Here is a 23,742-nt window from a genome sequence, read left to right on the forward strand (position 1 = left end):
TTATGTTTAAATCATTTGTGCGATCCTTGTGTTAGTAGGGGCTCTATGATAATAAAGTCATGAACCCACAAGCAATTTGATGTATAGGTAGTTTAGGAAGATGTGGTGAAAAAGGAGCCAGATATCCATTGTGAGGCTGGTTAGAGCAGTTTATAGTTAGTACAGAACATATACAAGCAGTTAAAGAGAGAGAGGTCACGCCATAACTTTTGGAGTCATTCGTTTTCACTGCTTTTATCAGTACACATACAATAGATTTCCATAAGAACTGTTTTCTTCGCTGGGCGTCTCTCATGAAGCAGCTGGGCGCACTAAAAACTTGAAACCAATATGTATAATATATTCCGCCTAGTTTTTTTTTTTTTTTTTACCGGTACTGTATTTAAATTACTCTCTTCATTTGAGTCATGTAATAATTCTGAACAATAAAACAAAATCATGTCGAGGACCTAAAAGATAAGTGAGGTCATTTCAATGTGGCTATAAGTTTAATAATTTGAGCAACTGTCATCAAACTGTAAGCCTATTTTCTCAATTATTTTTGTAGTCACAAAAGTAATTTTTCATTGCAGCTGAAATCAACGATTCTTTAGAACGAAAAAGGGGTTATAAAGCTTGTTTCATGGTAAGACGCAAATATTTCGTTGTTTACTTTGTCAAGTTGTACATCTGTATAAGTAATACGCTTGTGTTTTTCTGTTTGTCTTTCCAGAATGTTTCTCACATATCTCTATCAAACGCTACAAATCTCATATCGTTAGAAAGGCCTTTGTCCGAGGAGTCCCAGTTTCATATTGTGTTTTTCAGTCAGAATCACCTTATTCGCTTTTCCTTAAACAATCTCTTTAACGCAATTAATTTACTACACCATGGTACACTGTTGCTATCACGTGACGACCAGGTTATATTTCAACTTTAGTTTCTTTGATCTACAAACAAACAAACAAACAAAATCACATAACCCGCGTGTAAATTCCTAAAAAAACATTAACACTACACTTTATGAAACTGTTATGCGCTTTTCTAACTTAGTGAGATCTAATATACGCATGTGCGGTTCGTTCAAAACCATATGCTTATCACTTTGTGAACGCGCATTCAAACGTTTCTACATTTTAGCTAAGTATGCCTTCATTCCAACTTTACATTTACTTTACTTTGGAATAATTTAACTCCAGTTCATTTAATAGACCGTTATAAACACTTTTTACTGCTTTTTATTTCCTCTCATTACTACGGGTTTTATTATTCATTCTTGTTGAAACTTGTAAAACCATGTCATACAATTAACACTTTCGTGAGTGTTTGAAAGTAAGCACAAAGCTACACAATAGACTATCTGTGAACAGGTATCGAAACCCGGTTTCTAACAGTGCGCGTCCGCAGACATGACGCTATGTTATTGGGGGGATCTCGTAACTTTAGTACTCTTTATGCTCTTATAAACACTATTAGTATATTTTGTTTACTTCACCTGTTGTATTATTAAATTCAGTTACATGTGAGATTGCCTGCTTGCTTTTTTTTAAATAGTCCAACATTTATTGATTCAACATACAATGCCTACAAGAAAGCGTATTTTAATGGTTTGCGTGAAAATACAGAATTAAAAACAACAACAAGTGAGAGACATTAAAATTACTGCAAATGTCTCTGGTCGCATCTAGTGTGTATTTCTACATAGATAATTTTGAGTAGGGACAAAAAACCGAGAAAATGCTTTGAATTCGTGAGACGCGCCAGTTGTTGATATAGTCTACTTAAAAGAACATTTGTTGATAAATATTTGCTCATATAGAAACATTTGCAGCTAACTTTATGGTAATACATAAATATTTTCACTAATGTTTGGTCTTTAATGATAATTTTGTTTCAACTTTTGAACTTTATCAAAAAAGTTGCTTGGAACTTTAAGCCGTATGGAGCCTTTCTTATTATTCTAGAAATAGAAATAAAGTTGCGTGATGCTAAATTTATTTCCAGAATATTCAAGTTATGTCCAGTTTAGTTAGTGATCTAAAAAACTGGTTGGTTTTGGAATTTCGCACAAAGCTACTCGAGGGCTATCTGTGCTAGCCGTCCCTATTTTAGCAGTGTAAGACTAGAGGGAAGGCAGCTAGTCATCACCACCCACCGCCAACTCTTGGGCTACTCTTTTACCAACGAATAGTGGGATTGACCGTCACATTATAACGCCCCCACGGCTGGGAGGACGAGCATGTTTGGCGCGACTCGGGCGCGAACCCGCGACCCTCAGATTCCGAAGCGCACGCCTTAACGCGCTATGCCATGCCAGGCCCCCTAAAAAACTCTACTCGTATTTACATTTGTGTGATAAACATAGGCCTTTTGATTCTGCAAGCCTCACGTGTCTTTTGAAGAAACACTCCAATCTGATTTACAGCCTGTGACTAAATCCTGCTTAGATTTCAGATAACGTGGAATCATTCCCTTTACATTTTCACGTAAAAATATTTTAATCCATAATTTCATTTTTGTACAAATATTATTTGCATTTGTTCTACATGTAAAACCTGAAGGTTATGATCTCAGAAAAAAAACACAAAAAAACATTGTTTCGAACCTGTAGAAAAGTGTTGAACTAATTGTCACTGAAAATTACTTCGTCAGACACGTTTTTGTTGTTATTGTTCGTGACAGTGCACACATAAAACATTTAAAGAAAAGTCACGTTTTCTTCACATAGTCAATTTTTAGTGAACGAAAAAAAGCTTGTTCTTTGAGGTAATAACTTTTTATCACCAGCTCTTTTACACTTCTATACAACCATATCCGCCACTCACTTCTTCTCCATCTTCGCTTATGACGATTGTTAGTATTACGGGTTTTTTTGTTGGTTTTTTCTTTGGGGGGGTAGACACAAAATGAGATGTTCGTGCTCGAACTTTACAAGCATCTCGTTGTTTCCTCACTATTTTCACTGGACTGAATATATTAATTTGTAAAATTACGAATTGCTTTCAAACACTCATATTAAAACCCGTGTACCTGCTAACCTTAGAATTATCAGTGTTCAAAGTGCAAAAACACAGGTTTATGAGCTTCATAACGCAGATTACTTAGAGTTGTTTTCTAACATTGTCTTAACAGTAAATTAATTTATGCATTATAAAGAAGAAAAACCGTAACATTTGAACTGCGTTGTGTACTTTTCCATGTTTGTGTTTCAGCAGATCGAAACTGTATTTGCAGTATACATTTGTGCCCCGTGCCCGAGACCACAGTTATCTTCATTTTATTACGTCACATTTACTTCCCCTTACTGGCGCAAAGATCAACAACAGCAACAAGAAAGTGAAAATCATGCAGTAGTAAACAGCTTATATCATATTAGTCACATCAGATAATTTACAAAATCATAGTAGGAATCACGTCATTTTGTCAACGGATATGAGGCTCAAGTATCAGTTCAAAATATGTATACATACCTTTAAAATATTTTATCTTAACTCAGGCAACAAAATCGGAGCTTTCAGCTTCCTATTTTTGATTACTTAAAGGCTCATGGATGGACGTAGGGTAATGATCTAACGTGTCAGGCTGTGGATGATAGGACCCTGGGTTCGAAACTTGATGCCACTTTCGGCTGTGAGAGGCGTTATAAAAGTGACAGTGAATCCCGATATTCAACTTAAAGGTCTGAACAAAGTATTTGTGGCAACGAGTGCCACTGGGTGTTTTTTCCTTTCGTCAGAACTTTTAAATAAAGTGATTGAATACTAAAGGTCTCTGAGCCATTTAGTCTACTACGTGCGCTTAATTCATTCGGTTTAATTTATTTTGAATTTCGTGCAAAGTTATATGAGAACTATTTGTGCTAGTTATCTGTAATCTAGCAGTGAAAGATAAGAGGGAAGGCAGCTAGTCATTACCACCCACCTCCAATTCTTGGGCTACTCTTTTACCAACGAATAGAGGGATTGATTGACATATGTTATAACACTTCCACAGTTGAAAGTGTAAGAATCTTTAGTGGAACGCGCGCTTGAACTTCCGTTATGTTGAAAATTTCGATATATTTTTAAGGATAATTACACAAACTAAACCACTGGAAGGAAGACAAAAAATTGGTCAGTTTACTGCGCAAACCATAAAAAATAATTTGTATGTAAATTTATTTATCAATTTTTTTCTCCTCGTCTCTGTATGTTAAGCCTTTATATCAAAATGTATTTGACACAGTTTTAACTTGGATTATCGTTTTGTAATGTCACTTTACTATGATAAAGTTAAAAATACACTTTTTAATTTCGAAAGACGGTACCTTTTTGGTTGAAACTAACTTATTTCCGTATATTACTCGATAATTTAAAAAGAAACTTAAACGTAATTATAATTTCAACACCTTCATTCACCAGTTTCCACTAGTCAATAATTAATTCTTATTTATTTTACATAACATTAATAAAAATAATATTTGTATCTCAGAACGGCGGGTACGGGTATTAACACTTTTATTGATAAGCAGAGAATAACGTTGTTCTCTGTTGGGTTTCGATACCCACGGAGGGTAGAATACAAACAACCCAATATGTGACTTTGCGCTTAACAACAAGCAACAGAAAAAACAGCAATAAAATTTAGAAACTTATGTTGTTAAACCTAATTCACTGATTTAACTTAAATCGATTTCAATTTTCTTTCTCTTTATATTTTTCTTTCTACATATAAGCATTTATTATCAAATTATCACAATTAAAATATTTGACTTATTTCTAATTTAGATTTATCTTACTCGCAAGAATAAATAAGAACATTTTGATTTTATTAAACATTGCAGTAATCAGAGTACTGTACTGTTCTTTTATATTTCAGACATATTTCCTTCGACAGATGTGAATTTCATTTTCTGTTCAGAGAAACTTATTGCGCATCAAATGTAACTATGTCACTAACTTTGAATGTTTCCCAACAACTATACTAAACTTTCGTTTCAAAATCTTTCAAGAGGTTTTATTTTCTTATATTTCAGTAGTATTTGAAACTAGTTCTTTTTCCATGAAAAAAGCGACATTTTATCCATCGCAGAGAGAACAAAGGTTGTATGTTATTTACAGAGAAATCTCGGTGTGTTTCTTCGCCGAAGATAACAGTACGTGTGATAGTGATCATATTTCTAAAGTTCCAAAAGCAAAATTTTTGCACCTTTGACCATTTTGTCTGTCTGTTTTGGTTGTTTGCTTTTTTGCTGTATTAACTACAAAGGTGTACAATGTGCTATCTGTGTTCTCTTCACTATTAAGTATCGAAATTCTGGGGGGCGACCATTTTGTCAAAAAGAAGAAAATATCATTGTAAATTTGATTTTACAACTCAAACTGTTCGAGAAGTTTTTAAAAAGAAACATATTACCTACATTATCTGGCAAAAATATCGTACTGTGGAATAATTTCAAAACATTTTAAATATAATTGTGAATGACATAAAAATTGAATTATAATAAAAATGAAGGGACGAATTTTCTGCTAGAAAATGTATGAAAAACTCACTTTTTAAATTTTTGATGCTGTCGGATGAAACAAATCAGGAAGGTAAAATTAAGCAACGGTTACTGGTGGTACATGTGTAAAAATTATAAAATTTTAGAAGTTCGTTCTCGCATTGTGCTCACCAGTGTCCCAAAAATAAATCGGCAGATTTGTAACGCTAAAAATCAGGTTTCAATATCTGTAGTGGGTAAGCCACAAGCAGCCCATTATGTAACTTTGTAAACAATCGTAAACTTGTCAGCTTCGGTATGGGATGATTTTAAGATATAAAAACCTAATGTAATACAAGTGTTGAGTAGGTGCTATATTTTAAGACACAAAGAACGAGGAAAATAAAATGGTTCAAACCGAATTACTAGGTGGCGAGAAAAACGTTAGTAGTATTTTATTGATTACAAGGACATTCTAATCTGTTTTTGATGTGAACAGTATGCACTTTCTGTTTTTAAACAGCGGATGTTAGCTCTACCCATAACTTGAAGCTTCGAATATATTACGCAAATTCATAGTTACAGCAAGACCAACCTGAAAACGCTAAGTTGTTTATCTTTGTGCTTACTGTAATACTGCTGAATTAGTGTAGCAGGTTAGTTCATCATTTTAAAACATTTCTTCCAAATGGCAGGATGGGTTGTTGAGACTATAGTTAGCAGATCAAGAAATTTCCAGTTGCTATGACTTGCATTATCACATGTTGCTTTATAGTATCAGGTATTAACCGATTTCTTATGTTACTTAAGCATTAACTTTGAAAAACATCGATATCAAAAAATACTGATTTCCTAAAATAAAATATATTTCTATTACTGTGTGAGGCAACGAATTTCAGTTTTCATGCTGATTTTACAATAAAAGTACGATTTATTTATGTTTCATTTTCGTAGAAAATCTTACAGTTTATATTTTTGTGGAGAGATCGTAAACGTTCTTATTTTTTAGATGTAGATGAGTCAGCATACTCTAGGTTATGTCCGGAAATCACTTCTGTTCTGCAGATCGAAACAAGATTCCTGCTAATTTCCGTATTCCTTTATGTTTAGGATGTAACTAAAACGCGGTCTTTTATTGAGGGAGTTATTTGTCTCAGTCAAACCACTTGAATCGAGAAGCACGACATAAACTTCATACCAGAACATAAAGTAAATGTTTAAGTATCTGCTGAACATGCTTTTCATCATGCGGGGTATGAAGGATATCTTTCCCACCTTCTCATTTTTCATTGTAAATTGTTGTTACTCAACAATTTGTACATGTCCACAGTTTAGTTCTCGGAAATTGAATTGGGAAATGGACGCACGTAACAAAGGTGTAGTCGAAGAAGATTGATGGAATTACTGGAATACAAACACGTGACGTTGCAACTTGTTAAATCGGCACTTTTCTAACAGTGGAATCCTTTGGATGGGAAACAAAGTCATTTACCTTAAAGGAAATAAAAGATAACATTTATGAGTGGCTAATAATATACATTAATGCCAGTTGAACGAAATAATACTGGTAACAAATAAATTATCCCTGCCACACTGAGTGGATGATAGTTAATAAGTGGCTTTTGATATTCGCATAGTTGATTTATATCCCTAAAAACAAAAGATTTTTGTTTTTTGAAAATAAATATATTCTTGTTCACTTCATATTCATTCTGTAATATAGCTTTACAATATTTCCAAAACTGTCAAAACATTACTGGCTATTGTTTTCCGTAATACAGAGAGTTCATTGTACTTTATAAGAACTAACTGCATGAGACAACACAGTGCCACTGAAGAGCTTTTACTTGTAATGATATGTCATTGTCCTTTCTGCGGAAAACTTTGTTTATTGAGCTCGTTATGGGAACGGAACCACATGACATGACATTTGAAAAAAGGGATCTTTAAATATTTCCTGTGTAAGAGAAACAACTTTCAGGTTACGCACTTATAACACTAAATCAATCCAATCCGAAACAACACTTTCCTTATAAAAGTAATGGTTAAGGTTATGAAAGAGAACCTTCCAACCCAAAAAAAGACTTTGGTTATTTTCATAAGAAAAATGGCAGAAAAAACTAAAATCGCAGCAATCTCATTCGACAATATATCCGATACAAATTCCATGGATTCTTAAACATTTATTTTACTGAAATGTGGTTTTGGGAGCTGATGTCCACATTTAGTAGATTATGTGTGGAAAAGTTGTCAAGACTAAAGTCAACCTTCTTAGAAACTAGAACTGGTTTGCTGTAATGGAAATTTCAATGACAAGCAGTGGAGCTTAATCATGGCCAATACATGACTATTACTAACAAGGGTTATTTATATATTTGCTTATGCATGTCTCTCTGTATATCTGAGCAATACAAAACAAAAATCATATAAGTTATTCGCATTCAGGGACTTCAAATTTTGAAAAAGTATATCATACGGACTATTTAGTATAAGTATGGTAGAGTTTGCAGTTGTTCCAACCAAGATAGAAATCTTAATAAAGACATCACTGGAGCAGCTGACATTTAGTTTAATTACATAATTTGATGAGAAAACTTGAGGTTTTACTCAAATGGCTGAAGAGTTTATACTTCTGTAGTAAAATATGTATTTATATTTGACTGGTAATTCGTTTTATATATTTTGCGTAGTTTTATTAAATTATCTAGGCACGCATGTGAAGCAGCAAAGCTTTCATGAAAACTACGCATGTAAATAAAGAAAATAAAGTTCAAAACATTAAAAAAATAGGTATATGGACAACGTTTTGCCCCACCTACCGTAAGAACCAAAAACATCGATCAGATATATCTTATCTTTGACGTTATTTAGTCCGTTATTTGTTGTTGTTTTAAGATTTTTAGTGCATCTGTAGTTATAAAACATTAAAATTACAAACCATGAAAGCTGTAATTGTACAGGTACAATATACTGCAGCACGTGTTACGTGGGTGCTGGTATAGATGACGCAGCTGCCACTCCTAGTGATTTGACGTTGTCGCCTTATATCCACTCTAAGCTTTACTAAACAAAGAGTTCGGAAGTCTCAAATAAATTAGATAGTTGACAAGCTTTAGTCCTTGATAAGCCTACTGTGTTATGCGGTCGTAAGTTAACCTTTTGCATCCAGCTGTAGCACATGCTGCTAAGTATCTAGTGGTTAACTTATGGCAAATATAATTTATTTTGTTTGGGTAATGTCCAATATAAATAGTCTGAAAAAGTCAGGTGCATGTTTTTACTTGCTTCTCAATTATAACGTTACGAAGTTACGAAACAACTTGGATCGAAACAGGTCAACATTGTTTTAGGAAGCGGCGATGTAGTAATATAGCCCTCTGGTGTCAAGTTATGCTATTTTAGCCAAGCCAATCGGTAATTTTATTGTTAAACTCATTTTTTATTAGGAAGACAAATTAAGGAGACAAAAGAGCATTTTATATTTTGTATGATTCTGTATACTGCTACGTCTGTGACTTACAAGATTGTGGGATCTACAATATCGTCAGTTAGGGAACTACATAATGACAAGTCTAATTTGATGAAAAGTAACATGTAAACCAAATACATCAATAGTGGATTGGGATGGATGACTACATCTCATTTCTATAACACAGGCATCGATTTATACAGGCTGATAAGAACTAATGCGGTACCACGTTGGTCGCGCTGGGAAATTTATTATCCAATATGGACAAATATGTTTCACATTGCTATGTGGAAAAATTAAATATTTATCCTTAATAAAACCATACTTAATAAATGTAAGACCTTATCTAATTAATAATTTATGTATGAATATATGTTGATTACCTCATGTGCCTCAAGGAATAGAAAAGCTATATACCGTTTCGGTGTGTGTATGAAAACTTAAAAGTCGATATATGTCAGTCGCACTCGTAAGTGGCGAAGAAGCAGCTTTCTAAGAGGCACGATTGTTACTCAGATCACTGAAACATGCGTCACAATCCTACAGAAGGTGCATTCAAAGTAAATATTTCAAAAATGGGATAATTGCTTTAAGGCAATGATATATTGGCTGAATAAAGCTATTAAAATGAGTATCTGATATCTGAGTGTTTGTAAACATGTTGAACTTGTTACTTTTTTGGAAATTATTTGTTTAGAATAAACTTAATGGAAGCATTACATTTGAATTGTTAAAGTTAAAGATATCAGGATAATTTAATTTCATAAAGTACCTTCAGGTGATAGCTGTGGGTAGTAATAAGTCATATGTTTCAAAATACACAATTGGTCTTCTAAACGCGAGCATTTCGAAGTCCCCTTCAGAACCATTCTAGAGCTGTTGCAACGACATCCGTTCAGAAGAGTTTGAAAAATACAACATATGTTCACTTCTTTTTTTCGCACTGCTGATGTGCGAGTCATATCTGAAGCATCTATTGCGAAAACCAGTTTTCACTTCTCGCAAACCTGACGTGGTTCGTTTCTTAAATGCACAAAACAAAAAGAAAAATGTAAAGGCACGTGGTTTAGCCGTGAACGTTTGTCGTACATTATAATCAACAGTCCTATAGCGTTTTTTTCCGAACTAGATATTTTGGTAACCTGGTCTGGTATGGACGCTTAAAACAGTTTTTTTTTTTAAAGCAGAAATTAGTAGATTATGAAGAGCTAACCACAGTGACACAGCAGTACATTTGCAGACTTATACCGCTAGATGCAGCCAATAATTAGTCACTTACAAATCGCAGGTAGTGGCATCTGTTGGAACTTCATAGTGTTAGAAAAATCGTACACAACGATATGCAGAGAAGTGGTACTTTTTTCTGTTTGTTTTTTAATTTTCGCGCAAAGCTACTCGAGGGCTATCTGTGCTAGCCGTCCCTAATTTACCAGTGTAAGACTAGAGGGAAGGCAGCTAGTCATCACCACCCACTGCCAACTCTTGGGCTGCTCTTTTACCAACAAATAGTGGGATTGACCGTAACATTATAACGTCCCCACAGCTGAAAGGGCGAACATGTTTGGTGCGACCGGGATTCGAACCCGCGACCCTCAGATTACGAGTCCATAGCCTTAACCCACCTGGCCATGCCAGGCCTACCTTTCTTTTCTTTTTTTGTAATATTGCAATACTATGTGTTCCAAACAGAATCTGACTAAATGAACAGCTATCCAAAATGAAATGTTCATCTTTATGTTTCTAGGGCTCACTAGAATACGTGGGAGAAACTTTGCCATTCTCTCTGTCAGTTTATTGGAGTGAAAAAACAAAACAAACAAAAGTCCAAATCTTTGGTAATATAATGAAAACTTGCAGAGGATGTAGTGTAACATTCTCACCGTGTTGTAAGTTAATTAGATTCACGCGTACAAAAGATTGAATAGAAGAAATTAATAAATGTGCGATTTATAAAATTATTTGTGTCTGTGGTCAAGTTTATATTGGCCAAACGTGTAGAAATTTAAAATTCAGGATCATATACCAGTAGAAACTTACAAATAATGTAGTGTAACATTCTTATCGAGTTGTACTTTACTAAAATCCAATGTACTTCTGCATTTATAATTGTTCTATAACTTTTAATTAACGGGTCTATAACCAACCGGTGGGTATTCCAATGGGTGCTAAATTCTCTTCAAATATGGCCAATTTGTATCTGTTCTTCTATGATTACTTATTTAAAAACAAAGGTTAAATCCCAATTAATTTAACTATGCATTCCGATATACTGGTAATTTCAATAAATAACTTAAACGTTGCCCTAAATACAATATACCCTGAAGAACTGACGATAGAAAAAGCAAAAGCAAGAATTCTTATACTAATTATCTAGAAATATATATCTAATTTATAGAAGACAGAGTTCATCTCACAATTTTTGATAAAAGAATGAAATTTATATTTTCCATCTTTGGCTTACCTACTCCCCATGGTATTATTCTGAATGTATTGTTAAATGGTCTTATAATATCACAACCGAAATGTTTTTAATTGTATTCAATAGTAATAACTGATGATGTTTTCTTATTTACGAATAAACTAAACAAATATTGCACATAGAGATAGATATACAACTACATTTTGCACTATTTTTTAATAAATATAAATTTATTTTTAATAATAAACTTCCAGTTATGGAAAACTCCTTACTTAGAGGTGGAGAGGCTGTCTATCAAGGATGACTTTGGATAAACGTTTGGTGCCAACAAATATTCATTTACATTGCGTTGTAACGAGTAAAAATAAAACAACTTGGGACATTTAAAGGCATTTAAGTCCGTGCAACGCTAGGTACTCTGCTAGTGTTTTATTTGAGGATGTATCTCTATATCTGGTTCAATGTCTCGTTGTGCTAAAATGTAGAAGAAAGTTCATTGAAAACAAAATCTTAGCGGATTTGTCTTCTTCTAACATTTCGTCATAATGAAGTCCTGTTTAAGTCATCGTTACTCAGAATGTTTGCTCTTCAAATTAATAAACAATAGTTTTAAGTTCATTCACACTGAGATGGAAATATTCAGGAATAAACCATATGTTTAGATAGAAAGCGTTAATTATTAATTTAATTTCAGAAGTGGTTAGAGGTAGATTTTTTATCTCATCTTCTAATTTCCAAAGGAGAAATATTTCTATAACATGTCTTTTTCGATATTATTAACAGAGACTAGTTATACTTAGTACTTGTGGTAGAGGATTCCTATTATTAGATAAAATAATGTATAGTATGTACCTAAGGTAGGGGATTTCTATTAACAAACAGTTTAATTTATACTATGTACCTAAGGTAGGGAATTTCTATTAATAGACAGCTTAATGTACACTAAAGACACGAATGTACCACTATTTAATGAATATTGAGGCCGAGTTAGGTGATCTTGCAGAACTAGTCCGCAAACCTCAATTTAATTCTATCGAAATATCACCAACGTAACGAAGCAGATGCACTCTTTTACGTATTTGATTTGTATAGCAACTGTAAATTATATTATAACAAACTGAGATACTTGTTCTTTGTTCGGGTTATGAACTTAAACATATTTGATGGTGAATGGTATGACAAATAACACAAAAATCCTAATTTTCACACACTTTATCTATAACATATTATTATTATAGTATGTATTATTATCTCCTGAAACGTTTTGTATAAGCTTTAAGAGTTCGCTATGTATACACTCAAAACAGGGTAGCTTTGTAGGAAAGAAGTAGCAATAAAGATAGTGGGTGTTTTAATAAAGATAGTGGGTGTTTTAGGTTACTCTTCAACGCCCAGCTCTTCATGTACTTGAATACTGTTTCTCGTTATTATTTAGTTGGCGGTTATTGGTCGCAGAAACGTCTTTAGGGTCGAAGTTGTTAGGTTACAAGTGAAAGTAGAAAGTGGGTATAAGTCAAACAGTGACTCTTATAGTGACTGTTGGATTAGAATTTTCATCTGAGTTGATGTATTATTGCAATTGTGGCGGCCATTTGTTTTTATTATATTCCTCTATAGAGAGTGCTAGTGCACTCACTAAGATATGCAAGACGTTTGTGTGCCCCCCACCCGCATATGTGTAGGTGTGTTATAGAAAATTTAAAAAAAATTCTTTTTCGTTTTAAGGATTTGGTGCCATTTATAAATGTAGTTAACGGTAACTTAGTCAAAAGTAACAATTGTTTAATAACGGCAACAATAAGTGTAGAAACGGTTATGAATTCCTATTAACACGCCTTCTGTTCCAAACTATCATTCCATAAAGTTTAGTTGAGTGTATGTGTGTATTGGGGATATTATCTGCGTGGCTAGCCAAGTATCCCCACTCTGCAATTCTTTCCTACACAACTGCAAATGATATAATTTCTGGACTTTGACCCCGTGACTTTGGCTCATAATAAATTAGTTGTTCATGTGGAAAAACATCCGAAAGTTCAGAAAAAATGTTTCCGCAACGCTAACAACGATTTAAATTCGAAACCTTTGCAATCCTTATTAAAATGCAAGTTGACAAGTCGCAAGGTTTGTTCATTATTGCGTAATTTTGGACATAGTAAAACATAACGCAATGTGTGATCTTAACTACTTTAGCTTTTTTACTAGATCCATTGTCATCTCACTGTAGCTAATTATTTTCTATGTGAATTCATTAGTTCTACATTTACGACCTTTTTAGATATTTTAGCTCAGTACACTGTTATCGATAAGTATGTTCGAATTCAGCATTAAAAATAATTCTTCGTAAAGACTTGCAAACTGTGTATCGATACAGTTAGCTGTATATCTTTTTGTTTTTTGAATGGCTAAAAATAACTATTTTAGGTTTTGTGAACTTCGTCAGAATTGCTCTAAATATCGTTATCACTTAATATAAGTAACCCCGAATACCTTTAACTATTGATAACACGGGGCTAACATGTTAAACTGTATATCTGAAAGTCCGTGGTTTGAGTCTTCTCATTGCTGTAAAATCGCGTTCTACATTTTGTGGCCCTGAGTGCGTTATAAAAGTAAAGATCAAATCCTATTTGATAAGAGTGGTTGGCGATGGGTTCTGATTAGGAGCTACTTTTCTTCAGCTATATCACTTCAAAGTTAGGGAACAGAAGCTGAGATAATCCTTGGGGTACTTTGCGAAACAAACTTGTAAAAATAAAGTGATCTTTATATCTTGGTCTTTTAAATGATGTATCATTCCAGCTACTTCCTTTGATAAGTAAAAACCTTTTGACGATCCTTACAGACAACCTCTTCCTTGTCTTAATTATTTTAATACTTTCTTTCTTTTCGCGATTTCAGCAAGACAATTAATGGATGTATGTTATAGAAGTATTTTTTTACTCTTTAAACAAAAGTTTAAAGTTATTTCTAGAATTTTGCGCAAAACTATACAGTCACTATCTGTACACATGATATGGTATCATGGTATCTAATATTGAGTTCAATAAACTAAAGAAAGCTAACCAACGCCACTCGCTATTAACTGTACGATTACTCTTACTTGATTGAGCAGCAGGATCTGCAATCATTATTCTTTAAAAAGCGTACTCGCAGACCCAGAGTGCTGGGCACGACTTTATGACAAGGGTTGCGAATCATGAATCCTCTTGTTTACAAATCGGATACACTAGCCTCAAGATTACACCTAGCGCTTCAAAAAAGGTAAAAAATTTAATAAAGACCCTTGTCCCATACAACACAATGGTATCAGGTTTCAAATATAGAACGATTGTTAATAGTTTGTATTATTTAAGGCTTAGACTGTTTTTTACGTCCATCGTGCGAACTTGACTAATATTTTTATGACGTGAACATCTTTGCTAGCGAAGCGTGATTGTAATCAGTACATCTGTCATAAAAGAATAGCGTTTAGGTTTATTGTTATATTTTCTAATATTACATTCTTTAGAGGACATTTTAGGATTTTTCTGAAGAATGTATAATAATATTTTAAACACACTATGTCCACCATATTGTTTATAGTCTTATGACTAATAGTATTAATTAACACTAGCAGACACCCGATGAAACAAGTCATCAGTAATTTCCCTAAAAATAGTTATGAATAAATATAAACCTTGCAGTCAACGTAATCCATTGGAACAGAGCGTACACATAATATGATTGTCTAGTTAACCATTTGCAACCGTCTTTTGACATTCCATTGTGTTATTTCATTAATAAAAACTCCTTTGCGTTTGTTTTTAAGCAAAGGAGATTGAATATAACGCACTGTCAACAAGAGGCTTTGGTTTTCGATGCAGTAGGTGCATCACGCACATTTGAGTGCTCAGCTTTGCTGAGTAGCCGCGGGAATTTTTTCCGCTGTATTTACTGTTTCTTGTCATTTCGCCGGGTGCCAGAAAAGACCGCTACCAAAGAGAGCGCTTTTTGACAAGTTTCATTTGTATAAGCAGGGTCAAAGAGGAGATATGCAATGCAATTCAAATACATTTATTCGAAATGGTACAATAAAAATTACGAATGTGTATAACACCGTCATTATAAAAAATATAAATATAAATCGCTAAACAACAAATAGATATTGAAATAGTTCTTCTTTGTGTTATTTCTGTTCATGCTTCTATTTTCAAAATATTTCTTAAAACCAGTCGGCGGAGGAAACCCGTTTTTTTTTATTCTTTCACAAAAAAGAAACATTTCTGTTTTTAATAAGTTTTTTTTTGTCAGAATGACCGTTCGGCACATAAAAGACTGATAGATCAACGTTGATATCGATATGAAACTTTAGGAATAGCAAAAATTTATATTTTTTCTGCAATGCACTCTTGATATTGAACATATCGATATTATACATATATATATATATATATGTGTGTGTGTGTATAATAGATGCACGATTCTTATATACACTTGAAGAAAAAAACGAGCTTAAATAATTCCTCCATTATTAATATTACGAGTGCTTCGTAAATTAACCTCAAACTTCGCTGTTCTGAAAATATTGCTTAGTTACATTGACTTAGATATCAACGTTTCGTATCTCTTATTCGGAACGTCTTAATAAGTAGCTCTAAAGTGATTAGTAGGCAAAGCACACACGCATTTATAAAATCAACAAATCATAAAGTCCTTCATAGCGAAACCACAGCTATGTGTTGTTGTCTTAAGTTGTTCTTGTTATGCTTTTATTGTACTGTTTTCTTGAAAGGATCCTCAAATCATAACTTTAAATAGATTGATAAACAGATAGAGAGATAGTTGGAGAGAGAGATAAGGTGAATTGTGTGTACCGAAACGTTTCAAATGGAATCTTATTTTACTTAAACTTTCGTAACACTTGTATACTTCAAATAAAAACTGGCTTTTAAACACAATCTCAATGTCCGTACGCGATCTCGTCGTTGTTCTATATTTAAAATAAATAAATGATACCACGTGAATCATAACTTGGCAACGCTGATAGTCTTCTAGAATGTTTCTTTCATCTAAGTACAAAGAGAAATTTTGTTTTTTAAGGTGAATAAAGTTTTGAAAAATTATCGTGAATTTCATTTAAAAATCATTATTATAAGCCTCATTTAACAAATACAAATTGTGTTCATGAAACACCCATGCCAACACCATCAGCACCATATTGATGGGGGGGGGTGTCTTTCTTACAGCAAAGCCACATCAGGCTATCTGCTGAGCCCACCGAGAGGAATCGAACCCCTGATTTTAGCGTTGTAAATCCGGAGACTTACCACTGTACTAGCGGAGGGGGGCATATTGATGGGAACACATCGTGTATTAACGAACTAGTGACAGTATTCTTAACCTTGACAGTATTATAAGGATTCGATCTGTATATTTCCATACATGTGTATCTCCTGGTGGGTCAACGGTAAGTTTGCGGATTTACAATGCTGAAAGCCTAGGATAAATTCCACACAGCGATCAGAGTGCAAATAGACCATTGTGCAGCTTTGCACTAAGAAAATAACAATATCAACGTACTCACAGAGCAGTAGTTTAGTTTAGTTATTAGAAACTGCTGGATCATGGTATAGGGTAATTACCATTACAGACCGCGCTAAGAGGAAATACAACGAGTATGAAATGTTGAACTTATAAGGACGTTAATATATTCATGGATGAAAGACGTTTTTGTTTTAAACATTCAAGATACTGTGTTGGAAGTGAAATATATACCAGTTTTAGACGCTTGATACATTGTGTTTTAGAAGCTATTCGGACTGGGCTTTAGAAGCTAGGTACATCGACATTTAGAAACTATACATAACGGGCTTTTGGAAGTTAGATATGCCAGGGTTTTATATGCTATATAAAACGTATAAACCACGTAAATCATTATTATGAAAGAGAAAATTAGCTTCAGTTGTAACGGATCAAAGAATGAAGTGAATCTGAGGAAATGACAGAAGAATTAGAGAACGTAACTTGTTACAAATTTTGACAATCTTCAAAAACCATGTTTCAAGAATATTGAGAAGCAGTGAATGGAAAAAATGTATCGTGTGCCGGGAAATTAATTCAGGAAGAAGTGTCTTGTGATAGCCAATCATGTCTCCGGACATTGTGAAACATATAACTTGTGATAGCCAATCCTTTACCAGGAAATTCAGAAATATATAACTTACGATAGTCAATTATGTGTCAGGTAATTCAAAAACGCACAGTGTCCGAAAATTTTGGGAGCAATTTCGAAAGTTTTATGTGGAAGCCTTTTAATATAGGGACACACGGTTTGTCGCACGTGTAGTAATAATGTTATTAGCATATTATCCAGCAGAATGGCACCCTTCCACAAGTCGAGCCATAGCTTAAATTTAAAATGCTTACTTGAAAATTCAGAAGCTTTGATGTGTTTTTCTGCATGGAACTACATGTTTGGCCCTGCATGGCCAGGTGGTTAAGGCACTCGACTCGTAATCCAAAAGTCGCAGGTTCGAATCCCCGTCACACTAAACATGCTTGCCCTTTCAGCCTTATGGGCATTATAATGTAACGGTCAATTCCACTATTCGTTGGTAAAAGAGTAACTCGAGAGTTGCTTTCCCTCGGGTTTTACACTGCTATGCTAAATTAAGGACGGCTAGCGCAGATAGCCCCAGTGTAGCTTTACGTGAAATTCAAAAACGAAAAAGTTACATGTTTAGTTGTATTGAAGGAAGAAGAGGTCAAAGAGAACCTGACCCTCCAGGGTATGAACATACAATACCCAAACACCGAGAGAGAGAGAGTTGTATTGAAGAAAGGTTTCCGCACCATTTAGTGATTTACTATTAACATCATAGCGTTGATAAAGAGTTACGGCCACTTAATTAAATATTTCAACATTTTAGCCGTTGTTTCTCAATAATTTACAATATATTGCCATATCACGAAATACACCAACCAACTCTTGTTGGACCACATTGAGAAAATTTATGATGTAACAGGCAGGATTAATTAAGGAACTTGAAAGCATGACACAGTGAACTGCTCTTCAGAAACTGTGGACTCATTGTTTCGAAAAAAAAAAGCTTGCTGTTGTGCAAGACGCATCTTGAGTCGAACTCTAGCTACAAGAAACTCCCTCTTTTGGCATAAACCTATATTAAAGTGCTTAGGATACTTCCCCCCACCCTCAATAAAACCACAGTGGACACAACCATATGCCACAAATGCTTCTGGACGGTGGACCAACGTTGAATGAGAACGTATGTTAAAAGAAAGACATGATTTATCATATCTGTGTCCTACCTTTTGTTATTTTTATTGTGTAAGTGAATTTTTTAAAGCACATACTAAATTAAAGAGGAAGGTTAAAAATTTAACTGTCGAAATCCGTAACACAAGTAACCAGCTTTGTGGATTGTGAACAGAACTAAATACATGTCGAAATTATATCCCAGTAAGACTGGTGGTAGTTTTCATAAATTTTTATTTGCTAGCCCTCTACTCGTTTCAATGCAAGATGTACGATCGATGTGCTTTCTTGGACTGCTTATCGGAAGCTCGCATGGAGTCAATGAAAATACTCTTTCATGATGATTATCAGACTTATCGTAATGTTATGTCACACAAATAGTTGATCTGTACAGTACGCGGCCCAACAGATATCTAGTTAGACCGTGAGTCTGAGGATCAACAATTCGCATCTTGTTACCGCCAAGAATGAAATAAAATAAATGAAAAAGTCGCGCTCCAAACTGTGAGGCCTTGGGTGCGTTACAGAAAAGACGGTCAATTCCCACTATCTGATTGGAATAGCCTACGTTCTAGCGGTAGGTGATGTCCACTGGTTGCCTCCTTTTCAGTCTATCATTTTAAAATTAGAGATGGCTAGCCCGCAAAACTTTCGAGTTTAGAACATGACTAACAAAAAAAAAAAAAGAGCTTAGTCAAAAAATGTTCCTTTACGTCATTGTTAAAGCACGTATGTAAACACTATATTCTCATCGTGAATGTTCAAGAATTTTTAGTTGTAACCCACGAAATTTACTTTACTTTTTAGTTTACATTCTGGAACCACATATTTATTTTGCGAAAATTGTTTTTCCTGAATATCGATTTCCCTCTCTCTCGTTTTATTTTTGTCAGAAGAAATGTCTTAGTTAGATATATGAAAAATTACAGAACTACTGAGGTTCAAGAATTGAAGGATATATGCGTATTACGGAACCTTCTTAAAGTATGAGACTGGTGCTGATTGAAAAATATCCTTGAAATAAATTTCACTGAAAAGGTTTATTTATTATAAGGCTAGCCTAGCGACAAATCTGAAGGCTTATAACGCTAAACAACCTGTTTTCGATACATTTAGTTGGCAAAGCACAGACATTCTGTTATGTAACACCACCCACCGCCAACTTTACTCTTTTACCAACGCGGCCCCCACGGCTGGGAGGACGAGCATAGAGAGAAGGATAATTAAAAGGATTTATTTGTTTGCTTTCCAAGCTATTCAATGAACTGTTTGCACTGTGTTAATCACGAGAAATCAGGTCGGATTATTTTTTCCAGAGCAAACCTACATAATAGGCTGGCTACCTTCTGCTCCCTCCACCCCTCGGAAAAATTGAACAACACGGGTTTTATATTTAAACCTGTAAACCTATCGTTGAACTGACGAGGGACAATTAAAAATTGAAGAAAAAAGATGAACTGAAAGAGAATAAGGAAGACAAAGAGTAGAATAAATCAAAAGGAAAGTTAAAATAATAAAAATGATTAAATGAAGAAACCCTCAGAAGATGCTACAAAGATTTAAAAATCAAGATCATATTGCAAAACCTAGTGTAAATGAAAACAATGAAAGTGAACACTTTGATAAAACTTTACGGATGTAAGCAAAGTGAGCTTATGGCGAGAATTTCAGAAAGGTAAATATCTCATTATTTCAATTTGAACTAATAACGTAAATTGCAAAGGGATTGCATTTGATAAATCAATATAAATACTAGTTTTGGATTACTTCTTTTAATTAACTAATAACAGAAGCAAAAGCAAAGTGAGTGATATATTCCGAGTTGGGCCCGGCATGGCCGAGCGCGTAAGGCGTGCGACTCGTAATCCGAGGGTCGCGTGTTCGCGCCCGCGTCGCGCTAAACATGCTCGCCCTCCCAGCCGTGGGGGTGTATAATGTGACGGTCAATCCCACTATTCGTTGGTAAAAGAGTAGCCCAAGAGTTGGCGGTGGGTGGTGATGACTAGCTGCCTTCCCTCTAGTCTTACACTGCTAAATTAGGGACGGCTAGCACAGATAGCCCTCGAGTAGCTTTGTGCGAAATTCCAAAACAAACAAACAAACAAATATTCCGAGTTCATTATTTTCAAAGGATGCTCTAAAGTAGTTAAACCTGTCTGTGAACTTCTACGAAAAGAAAGCAATTATTTAAAATTTTGTATACAACTCTTGATGAAACTCACGGGATAACGTAAGTAAATTTATCAGAGATTTTCTAGTAAAAACAGAGCAAAAAAAATAATTCGTCTTGTCAATTCGATTCTAAAGTAATTAAATCAGCTTGTGTGGGCTTTTGATAAGAAAAGAAAATTATTTAAAGTTTTACATACAACAGTGATAACCAATAGTGTAACGAGTATTTGTAAATACATTTGACTTGTTTTGAATGTGCTGTTTTAAAACAAGTGGATTGTGTGCTGTCCGTTTATTGTTCACATTATATCGCCAACAAATCATGGACACCTACTGTAAAATAATTCCATACTACATACATAAAACCTGACATTGACGAGCCAATCAGGATTACACAGTGATAAACGGCGGTAGAAGAAGATGTGCACGACAGTGGAAATAAATAGGTTTATATTCTCACGACTGTAGTGGTGGTTAAAATAGTGAATTACAATCACGTCATTTAACCCATGTCAACAGATTGTAATAAATGGATAACAAGAGGTGAGCGTTTTGGGCTCGAAGATGGAGAACCACGATAGTTTGTTGACAACAAAAAATAGAAAAGAGAAGAAAGACTAAAAGAATTAAGGGTAATAGAAAATATAAGAGCACAAAGAGAAAGAGAAGAAAACAAAAGAGAGAAGAGACTGAAACTGTAAAGCATAAGAGCACAAACTGAGATCGAAATTTGATGAACAGAAAAATGACATGGATGCTTATCTGGAGAGATAAGGAATATTTGTACAAAGTTAGAACTGGAACAGAGGTGACTAGGCAGTCTATCTCAGCTCACTTCTCGCAGAAAAAGGCTTACAAATATATGCAGGCATGGCTAGGACAAATTAAAAGTGGTCTTGCTGAAACGCTATGAACTTACTGAAGAAAGTTTTCATCAGAAATTCAGGGAAGTGAAACCTGACGCTGGAGAAACTGTATTTCAGTTTGTGTCACATCTACAGAGATACTTCACAAGATGGATTGACCTGACCAAGTGTTAAAATAGTTTTGAGAGACTGACTTGACAGAACTACTAATACGTGAACAATTCATGATCACGTGTTCAACTGACATGTCACTGTTCCTAAAAGTGAGAGCACCAAAAGACGTGGATGAAATGATCAAGCTCACAGAACAGTATATGGAAGCTCATGAAAGGAGTATAACTGGTAAGAGAAGCAGACTTAACAAGGTACAGCTACTGAGGCAAAAATAGGCATGACAAGAGTGGCTGTTATGGATGTAGAACAAGAAGATGGCGAATTTGTTATAGAAAATGAAGATATGGGAGAACCAATACCGTTGGTTGGAGATAATCTGTTTGTTATAGAAAATGAAGATATGGGAGAACCAATACCGTTGGTTGGAGATAATCTGTTTGTTATAGAAAATGAAGATATGGGAGAACCAATACCGTTGGTTGGAGATAATCTGTTTGTTATAGAAAATGAAGATATGGGAGAACCAATACCGTTGGTTGGAGATAATCTGTTTGTTATAGAAAATGAAGATATGGGAGAACCAATACCGTTGGTTGGAGATAATCTGTACAAGGACGTCAACATAAGTGAAGAAATGGCTAGCAAGAAGAAGAAAGAACAAAGAAGTTCTATGTTACGAGTATCAGGTAGATTATGAAAGAAAGACTTCAGGCAACACAAGGTCAAGATCAAGACAAGGGATCCTTTCAAGGTTAAGTCCTACCGGAGGCCACGCGTGAAAAGAGACCAACAAAGTAGTTATAAATGTTGGTGAAAACTATATGAGAAGACTTATTGTGTTGTATAAAATATTTTTCTTGAAGAAGGGCTTATTGATCGACATACAAGACTTTTTAGCTTAATAGGTATCATTTAATTTATTTAGTGGTAACATATTTAATGATTATTTAGTTTCCATGACAGAGTGCTAGAAGTTAATTATTGTAAAGGCGATAGTTATGATAAGTTTCATTACATACCTCTGTAGGAGTCGTACAGTGTGTATGCACTTTAATTGTTCTACTTGGCTTTAATAATATTGTTGACGTCATCTTACTCCAAGCTTCCAAGTTTTTCTCGTTATATGTAATATACTGCTATGAGGAGACTAGATAGTTCATGATTTTCTGTCGTGTATTATGAATACCTACAGATACAGAAAGTTAAGGAAAATAGAAAAGTGTCAGTTAGTAAAAGAAATTGTGGAGTTAACCAGCGTGTGGGTGATTGGTCTTAACGGGTAATTTCTATAGTATGTTTCACAGCTGTAGTCTAATAAAAGAGATAGAAAAAATAATTTGTTTTGTCAATTTAGTTTTAAAGTAACAGGTCCCTCGCTGGGACAGTGGTAAGTCTACAGATTTACAATACCAAACTCGGGGACTCGATTTCGCTCGGTGGACACAGCAGGAAACCCGATGTGTCTTTGCTATAAGAAAAAGCACTAAAGTAACATAATCATCCTCTGTGGACTTTTGACGAAAATAGTTTATTACTTACAGCTCTGGATATAACTGTGGTAACTAGCAAAAGAAGTTAAATAAGAAAGTTAAAATAGTGAAAGTGAAGTTATTCTGCGTGATTATTGGTTTAAGAACGATATTTTAAAGTCAGTTTCATAGTTAACAGGGATAAAGAAAAATAATTTGTTCTGTCAAAGAGTGTTTTAAAGTAACTGATCCCACCTGTGTGGACTTTGACGAAAAGGAAACAATTATTTAAAGTTCAGGATACAACTGCAGTAACTCACAGTAAATGAATTTATCGTAGGTTTATAGAGTAAGATACAGAGTAAAGAAAAATAATTCGGTTTGTCAGTTGGATTCTGAAGTAACCGAATCAGTCTGTGTGTGAATTTTTAACAAGAAAGGAGAATAATTTAGAATTTTAGATACAACTGTGATATTCTATAGTGTCAAGAATTTTCGTACATACTTTTGACTTGTTTTGAATATATGATTTTAAAAC

At 34.3% G+C, this 23,742-nt stretch overlaps 1 protein-coding gene and 1 long non-coding RNA gene across 8 annotated transcripts in view; one reads left to right on the top strand and one right to left on the bottom strand.

Moving 5' to 3' along the window:
* LOC143244737 (RNA-binding protein Musashi homolog Rbp6-like) overlaps window positions 1-23,742 on the top strand; it is a 189,039-nt gene that overhangs the window by 68,610 nt on the left and 96,687 nt on the right. The window lies entirely within an intron of this gene.
* LOC143236296 (uncharacterized) lies at window positions 6,352-10,137 on the bottom strand. The gene is made up of 2 exons (XR_013019520.1): window positions 9,682-10,137; window positions 6,352-6,932 (listed from the first exon to the last, which is right to left on the bottom strand). It is a non-coding gene; the product is annotated as an uncharacterized LOC143236296 (long non-coding RNA).

The sequence above is a fragment of the Tachypleus tridentatus genome, chromosome 2, assembly GCF_004210375.1.
Source record: "Tachypleus tridentatus isolate NWPU-2018 chromosome 2, ASM421037v1, whole genome shotgun sequence".
Lineage (NCBI taxonomy): Eukaryota > Metazoa > Arthropoda > Merostomata > Xiphosura > Limulidae > Tachypleus > Tachypleus tridentatus.